At 49.9% G+C, this 8,762-nt stretch overlaps 1 long non-coding RNA gene across 1 annotated transcript; it reads left to right on the plus strand.

Moving 5' to 3' along the window:
- The first annotated feature begins 285 nt into the window (after nt 1-285).
- Nucleotides 286-3,136, plus strand: LOC143643163 (uncharacterized). The gene is made up of 3 exons (XR_013156164.1): nt 286-381; nt 1,259-1,381; nt 2,813-3,136. It is a non-coding gene; the product is annotated as an uncharacterized LOC143643163 (long non-coding RNA).
- The last annotated feature ends 5,626 nt before the right edge of the window (nt 3,137-8,762 follow it).

The raw sequence follows: 8,762 nt of genomic DNA on the forward strand, positions 1-8,762 counted from the left end.
TCTCCAGGACCACAGTCCTTTGCCCCTGGCTTTGGTGACTCTTCTCCTTTTCCAAAGTAACTGTCCCATTAATTTAATAAATTTCTTGTTTAAGGAGTTGTTTCTATCTCACCAGATCTGCTCCAGTTATGCTGAAGTCATGCTTTGTTTTTTCAAAGCTGAGTGATGCCCAGAAATGTCTCTGAGCGTCTACTCACCTCTTGTCTTAAAAAAACAGGAAGTCAACTCCTGCCATCATAAATCAGCCCCAACGCCCAGGGGAAAGGTAGTTTGAAACTTGGCAAGTTGGGTGTCTGTTGAACCTATTTTCTTTTTTACTTCTTCAAGGCTTCTAGATTTCTCTTTCTGACCTGACCTTTGATTCAGATTCAAGCTGCTTAGGTGAGATCTTGAATAAATGGCGATGGTGGGTTCAGAGAACTTCCCCAGGATCTGAAGAGCACATTTTGCAGGTGGGCAGATGATCCTGGTGGTTGAAATAGAGGAAAAGGCTGTGGGTTGCGGCATCCATTGTTGGATTGTGTGTTACTTGATCGATCCTGCTGTATCTGGTCTAAAGTGATACGTTTGTATGTTGCATCCTCCAGAGTGAAAATGCTGTAAAAATACCACTTTTGATTTTTAGGAGGAATACTTTTTAGCTTCATCCTAAACTGTTAATGCTATTTGGGGTAGATCATGACACAAACACCAGAGCACAGTTGTGTGTTGACCAGGGCGGGAAGAAAGGAGTGTTCCCAGAGTGTCATTCCTGGTTGCAGGTCTGACAGTGCTCATGTCAAGACAAGGGCTAGGTCTGTGTTGGGCTGGGGGACACCGCGCACCCCAAATATCTCACTGCCATAGCTCGTACCCTGCTTGGCTGCTGTGCTGAGCCACATTCCCTACCTCTTTCTCTCTCCTTCCACTCTGATGTTTCTCCCTCTTCTAAATCCCAGTTTCTTTATATGGAAATAAGAAACCCATAGTACCGAGAAATGGAATGAATAATGAAAAGAATGACATATTGTTCTCTCGTTGATGCTGATGAGATATCCTTATCCACCTCCCCTTTGGTTATATCAGCTGCAAAAAAAATGTTATAACATTGCAAGGAATTGAAAGATGAAATCAATTACTGAGAAAGAAAGAAGGGAGTTTAAGCCAAGACTCAACAAATCCAAGAAAGGGATGTATGGGAGGGAAGTATCCTGGGTAATCTTTGATGCCTGCCATTTTTGAAAGTCTATACTTCTTTTCCATATATTTTTTTTCTCAGATGTGCCCTGGTGAACTGATGATCTTCTTCCAGCTTTTTGCTGCCATCTTATCCATCCCAAGACCTTCTTTGGGAATCCCAGGCTAGTCGTTCTTGGAAATGCGCATGTGGCAACCCCTCAAGGTAAGGGCTTGTGACCCTCCAGTCTCTGCGATGCTTCGTGGCTAGGAATTGGGAAGCCTGGGTCACAGAGCTCCCTAACTGAGAGATGTTAACAAGTCTACAGCCCCGTCTTGGGACATCTGCTGAAATCATGTTTTAAAGGACAAATCGCATCTGATGCAACATGAGCCATCCACTGAGCAGTGCAATGCATAGGTTCTCAGGCTCTGAGACCCTATGGGAAATTGACTATAGGGCCCCACAGCCTGGGAAACTGTCCTAGAGGTTTTATAGAGTGACTAATATCCTACAGGGATCAGTCAGGTCCCCGGACTCGCATCAGGGTCAGCCGACCAGCCCCTCTCTAAGCTGCACTCTTGGGATTGCTCATTCCATCTGGAAGGAACTTGCCTCTGAGTGTGATTCAGGAATTATTTTTCCTTCTCACCTCTCACCCTGGCCATGCAATTTACACATCATTTTATTTTCTGTTGGGGGACCCCAAGACATCTAAAAAGCAAGCAGGGAGAGGTATATATGTGTTGGTGTGTTGAGATTTGCTGCTGAGAGGAGAGAGAGAGAGAATGTAGATGGAATATAGATGAGAAATGGTGGCTGGGAAGCTGGGTCCTCAAGGGTCAATATTTTAGCATAATTAATAATCTAATTGCTCTTGGCAATTCCATGACAGTATACTATTTAATTTTTTTTTTAATAATTTTGACTACAGGCTTTGGTGAAGCAGTGCCATAGAAACAAAATGTCTGTCTCTCCCATTTAGGAATGCTGGGTTGCAGGGGATGTGATTTACAGGTCTTGCCTTAACTAGGACTTTTAACCCATTGCCTAGCCAGACATGGGAACCTGCTTAGTTATTTGTCACCTGTCGGCTCTCCAAGTCCCTAGTCACTCTGAGCCCTTAAAGCACTTGCTTTCACATGTCAGACGGTGTTCCTGATAAGTGGATACATATCCAATACAAAGTTGGTTGTCATTCTTCTGCGTTAAGGTTGGGTAAAAGCTGGAGCCGGGAGAGGCTCAAGGAGGCAGGCTGGTGCTGTAGAGGTGACTGGGATGTGGCTGACACTGGAACGATTTTAAATCCTGACTTACTGGCCCTATGGCTCCATTTAACCCCTTTGAGATTCGGTTTCTGCCTATGGGAAATGACAGGATGTCTCTGGGAGTCTAGTGCTGTACTACATGTGATGATTGTCCAAAAAATGCAGCCCTTCTCAGAATCTAATTTGGTCATCTCATTTTACCCACACAAAATTGGAACCTAGAAACCTTGAGTAGGGAAGGGATTCACCAAGTACTTGTTGAGTAGAACTAAATGATTTGTTCAAGGTGACAATTTACTGGGTCTCCGGACCCAGATGCAGAACTCTTGAGAATTGATTTCACCTTCTTCCTTCTCCCGACGTGTTTTCTCTTTGCTTTTCTTTGCAGACTCACTAGAGGCTCCCGCCAGGTCCCGCCTCTGGGGCGTATGTGATGTGGATACAAGTGAGCCACGCTCATGTTGCTTCCCTGCGACCAGCCGGAGCAGCTGGTTTTCTGACTACAGCTCCCTGCGTTGCAGCAGCTGGAGGCTGAGCTGGGGGTGGGGAAGAAGGAAAAAAGCACCTATAGCAGAACTCTCAGATAAAGCTCTCTCCCCTCAGCGCCTGGCCAGAGGTTGATAAGCGATCTTCAGGGCTGTAAAGAGAACTCTGGGGCCTGCTTCCTTGTAAAGCTATGACTCAGGAATAGTGTTCACATCCTCAGGATGGCATAGGGGCTAAAAATAAATCTTGAAAAAAAAAAAAAACGCAGTCCCTAAAGAACTGCCTGGCGAGGAGGCAGAGATGTGGAGAGCATGAGAGAGATGAGACTGGAGATGCAGGGGTGCAATGCAGTTAGGGAAAGGAGGGCAGACGGAGAGGAAAGGAGAAAGAGTGGGACAAGAGATGCACAAAAGGCGAGGATAAGATGGAGGTAGAGCCTGACAGAGGAAAGATGGGAGTGAGAGAGTCCTGGAGAAAGACAGGAAATCTTTCACTTGGTGAAAGAGACAGGCTGAACGCTTCCCCCAGGGTTGCAGGCTGCTCCCCTCCTTGTCTCCACCAGTGTCTCCGCCAGTATTGTCTGTGGCTCTCCCTCTCAATCCTTCCTCCCCACCTATAAACATCTTTAGCCACCAGTTCTGGACTGCCCACCCCAAATATCCATCTCTAACTCTCGTCTCTTACCCAAGTCAGGTCCAGTATCTTCCACTGCCTGTAGCAACAACTGTTTTCAAACACTGTTCTGGAGAGCCCTTAGGTCTGAGGGGTGGGGGTAGGGAGCCGAAGATCAAGACACCCCTTACATTTACACCACATTGTCTCTCTTTCAATTTATTTTGTGTGCTTCTAAGATTTTGCTCAGGGCAAAAGAGTTCTGCCACGTAAAAAAAAAAGTTCAGCGGCCAATGGCTTTTAAGATGAAACTGCCTTTGCTAACATTTAAAATGTCCCGGATTAATCTTGCCCCCCCCCCCCCCCCCCCCGCCTCCTTCTCCTTCTGTTCCTTTCTCCGCTTGTGTCCCTTCTTTGATATTCTTCCGGTCACTCAGACTACAAACCTAGGAGGACTCTGAACTCTACATTCTGTTCCGCAGCCTTGGAAGTGCCTCTGATTTGGCTTTTTCTCCCCTTCTCTCCGGCAGACCCCGGGACCCCATCCACTCTGCACCCAGGCAGCTGTGGCCTGCGGCTCACCTCTCCCTCTGCTCCCCTCTGGGAGGCACGTGACTCTCCCACTGGCCTTTTCATCTACTCTGCCACGGTGCTCCCTTTTCACAGCCTTTAGCCATCCCGTCCCGTGGTCTCTCCTGGAAATCTGAGCTGACTTGAAGACAGCCTCTAGAATCCTGCCCTGCCCTCCCTCCAGCCATTGAACCATCATCCCCACCAGCTGCCACCTCTCCAGTCGAGGACCTGCTCTCACCGTCTGGGATTGCAGGGGTCCCGTCCTGCTGTTCTCCTCTCGGGTGCCTCTTGCTCTTTTTCCTGGTCTCCGAATCCTATCCATCCTGTGGTTTTCCTCCAGCCCAGCCATCTCCACTTCCTTCTTCATGGCTTCCCTAACTGTTTCAGCCTCTCCTTTTCTGGACTACTGGCCGTCTTCCCCTTTATCATCCATAGCTCAGCAGTTTTGTACACAGGTTAACCCAAAGCCTGGCCTAGAACCTGCACCCACCCCCCCACTCCCCATTCTCCCCCACTCTCCACCCCCACCCCCAGCCTTGTCAGCCAGTACAAGGCTGCTCCCTGGCTCCTTGCCTGGCGGTCCCCAGGCTCAATTCCTTAATTGCCCCATCTCTCCTACAGCCCACCCCTTAGGCCAGTTTCCCTCACAGGTCTTAACTTTACGTATACACACACCTATTGCTTTGGATTTCTGAAGGTAACTTGTCTTTCTGTTTTCCCATCCTCAGTGGAGTGTGTATTTTTATTCACTACATTTTAGCCACACTGGTTTTCCTTGTCCTTGGGACTTGCCGGGCTCCTTGGACCCAGGGCCTTTGCACATGACACCCTTCTGCTCCGTCTTTGATGGGCGACTCTTCCCATCCTTCAGCCTCAGCCTCAAAGCCGCTTCCTAGGGGATGCATTCCCTGATACCCAGACTGAGTCGGATTCCTCTGTGAACTGCCCTCGAAGCATCCTCTGCTTTCCTTTTTTGTCAGTCACCACAACTGCAGCCGTGGCTAGTTTCCCTGTTCAGCACACTTTCCCCAACAGGGCATATGCACCATTAGGACAGGTCCTCACCTATAACATTTTCTGCTCTGTCCTCAACACCAAATGTACACAGCATTGGGCTCAGAGCAGAATATTGCAGAACAAGTACTTTGGATTTGACTTGGGAGTCAGCGGCCAGTAGGTTCTAGGCCCAAGGACCCTGCCTCCCAATTCCATGGCTAATGCTGTTTGCCTTTCTTCTCTGCGTTGGGCCAAGGGTCAGTTTGGAAAAGACATCCCTGTCCCACTCTCAAGAACAATGGGGTTCCTATTCTTTGCAATAAAAAGAGCAGTCTTTGGCCTAAATGCTCCACTCCCCTGGTAGCTACAGCAGAGTTCATGCTTTATTCCCACTCCCCCCTTACCTTCTCACCTGTCTTCCCACCCTCCCCGCACCTTGATCCAGGCTGCAGACAGGCAGACACTGAGGGACGCGAGGCTCATCTCACTGCCAGCTTCCTCGCTGTCTTCTGGCTCCGCGGGAGGCTTCCTAACAGTGAGGATGGAGAGGGAGGGTCTGGGTGTGGAGCTGGGGGTCAGGGAGGCGTGGGAGACAGTCAGCCCAGCAGGGGAAGGCAGGACGGAGTCTCTGTGAGATCTGTGCGGGATCAGTCACTCGGTCAAAGCTTAGTAGAGCAGAACAGGGCCACAGCTGCTCCATTCATTCATCCATTCATTCACCTAGCAGAAGTCTATGGGGTACCTACAGGGGAAGTTCCATCTGCACAGAGCTCCTGCTCAGTGGGGATCAGGCACCAAAGGGGTCAAGGATGAATCTACAGATTCATCTACAGATGAATCTAGCCCTACAATAACACCCCGGGATTGAGAATAGTGTGAGCTTGCTTCAGACGGGCAGGATAGAAGGGGGAAAAGGTGGTGTGTCCCCACTGCCATCTGCTGATGGCTTCACTTTTTTATCACTTTCCTTTCCCGTCTTGTCTCTGGACCCTCTACTCTGTTTATGTCCCCAGTGCCTGCTTTCTCTTGTTGCTTCTGCCCTCCCAGTTCTTTTCCTGCTGTTCCTCGCCCATCCGGTTCTGTCTATCATGAGGTTTGAAAACCCAGAAGCTTCCCTTCTCCGGTTCATTGGCTTCTTCTAATGAAAGCGGAGCCCAGGTTCTGCTCATCCCTTGAAATCAGTCGATCTCAGCAACAACGAGGGTTGGAAGAGAGCATAAAAGTAAGGGCGCCTGATCTGGTGTTCTCTCTCTCTCACTCTCTCGCTGCCTCATCCGCTGTCACTCCTTTCCTTTCTCTCCCTCAATTTTCCCCTCACCTCTTGGCTTTTCCATCCAGCCTGCCCTGCAGGATGACAAGTGGTCACAAGATAGGAAGGGGAGCCTCTCTCCCAAGGCGACTCATCTTTTCTGCAGGCACGTGGGAAGACCTTGTTTCAATTATCGCCTTTTTTATATGGGTCAAGTGGATTCGCCACAGTTACATGCCTGTCACTTCATCTTTTCCCGCTTTGTTCTGTGCTTCTTTGTTCTGTCAGACTCACGGCAGAGGGAACTAGGTAATTTATTTTTCCTTTTCTGGAGAAAGGATACTGCTGGGAATGTTTGAGCGGTGCTTTTTGATTTGGGAGCATGTGACTTTGATAAATTTTCCCTCCCTTTCTTTTTTGATGCAAGCTACTTTAGGAGTAGGAAACTTACTTTTAATGTTTGAGGGTTCTCTTCCCCCAGATCCCAGGGCAAGTGAGGTGTGGTAGCCAGTGACATTAGCAGATTCAGGGAGACTAGAAAGAGCATGGACTGGATGTGCATCTAGGAAAATATCCAAAGGACCCGCTCAATGCCCGCTGCCCCATTTCGATCATTCAGCATGTATTGAACTCCTCGCATTCAATACTGCAAATTATACAAGCCTATCCCACGTGTTTGGGAGAGGCAGAGAAGTAGGGGCAAAGTGTGGAGATCAGGTTACAGACGGGGTCCCCTCCCCTGCTAGAGTTGAGGAGTGGGGAAGGGGGAGCCAGACCCCTGTCCTGGGGAGCGGTGGCCCTCATCAAAGCCGCTGGCCCTCCAGGAACTGGGCTTCCCGCGCCAGCATCTGCATACTCTCCGGTCTCCGTCTGGATTCCTTCTGCCTGTCTTGCAGAATCACTTATCAGCAGCAAGCAGAGCAGGCTTTGGCTTTGGTGCCTGCTGCCTTCCTCTCCATAAACACTGCCCAGCAGGAGGACAGGAAAGTTTCTCCAGGTTTCTGCAGGCAAGGCTTCCCTCCACGCTCACTCCCTCCTCCCCTCCACTAGGCAGAGACTGCTGTCCGGAGGCAAAAGCGGGCCGTGTGCTGTGTCCCACACCTTTGGATGAGAGGTGCTTGGGGATGGAGGGAAGGTCAGAAATCGTTTAGAGAGTCTGAAAGTTGAGAGCTGTCTTTAATATCTCTGCATTTACCACCCCATTCCAGCCTAAATGCTCTTGCTGTAGGACCCCATTTCCCCAGGGTTCCTTTCTACTTCTGAGGTTAGACCAGTCCTTACATTCCTTGCATTATGACAGGCGTGAATTTATGGGCAAATGCGAGTTGTGGTTCTGGAAATAGACTCATTTCATCAGTGGTATCCCTGGAGATGGTTCCTCAGCCTTCCTTGCTGTAGACCAAGGGGGAACGCTCAGAAAGGATTTCAGCTGAGGGGGACGTGGTGGGGGAGAGAGAGGAATGACAATGAAAAGGAAACTGTTTCTGGAGGTTTGGGGGCACCTCTTTGGATCACTCTGAAATAAGCATGCTTAGTTCCTAGCCCCCATTTTGTTTGTCCACTTAGCCACATTAGATGCGGTCCTTACTTGGCTCCACCTTCAGGATGCCACCCTCTTGCAGCTTTCCTCCTACATCACTTGTCTCTCCTCAGTCCCTTTGGCTGACCCCTTGTCTTCTCATCCTCTTGACTTTGGAGCATCCTGAGCACTCTCCTCTTTATTGTATCCACCTCAGCCAGTCTCAGGTCTTTATAAATTCTCCATGAGCTGGTAACTCCACATTTATAACTCTCAACCAACCTCCCTTTAGACTCCACACACACGTGTTTAAACTGTCAGGATAGGCACCCTGGAATCCACGGGTCCCAAACCGAACGCCCAGTCCTCTCCGCAAACCTGCCTCAGCACAGGTTTCCCAGCTCAGCGGAGGTGCCTCTGGGCTTCCCGTGCTTGATGCCAGGACGCTTAGGGTCTGGCATGACTCCCCTCTGTCTCCCACAGCCCACACCCAATGTCTCAATCCATCTTGTTTGGTTTACTTCTAAAATACACCCAGGGCCCAACTCCTTTTTGTCCCCTGCACCACCACCCTCCTTGTCTCTGCCAGCACCATGCCTTGCTGGGAATTCTGCAATGGCCTCCTCGCTGGCCACCCCCACGTGGCTGGTCTCCCCACTGTCGTTCCTGCTGTCCTTTAGACGGTCTGCCCCTTGGAAGAAGCCAGACTGGACAGTTCACCCTCTGCTCTCTCGCGGAGCACTCCTCGCCTTCTTCTTTCTAGTCCTGGCTTGAGCGCCCCCCTCCTCGCTAAGGCTGGCTCTGACCGCCCAGCATTGCACAGAAGTGCCCTCCTTCTGTCTTCCATCCCAGCCTGCCCCGCCTCTTTACCCAACACCAGACTCGATTCCTTACACGATTCCT

Source organism: Tamandua tetradactyla, chromosome 8 (genome assembly GCF_023851605.1).
Source record: "Tamandua tetradactyla isolate mTamTet1 chromosome 8, mTamTet1.pri, whole genome shotgun sequence".
In the NCBI taxonomy this organism is placed as follows: Eukaryota; Metazoa; Chordata; class Mammalia; order Pilosa; family Myrmecophagidae; genus Tamandua; species Tamandua tetradactyla.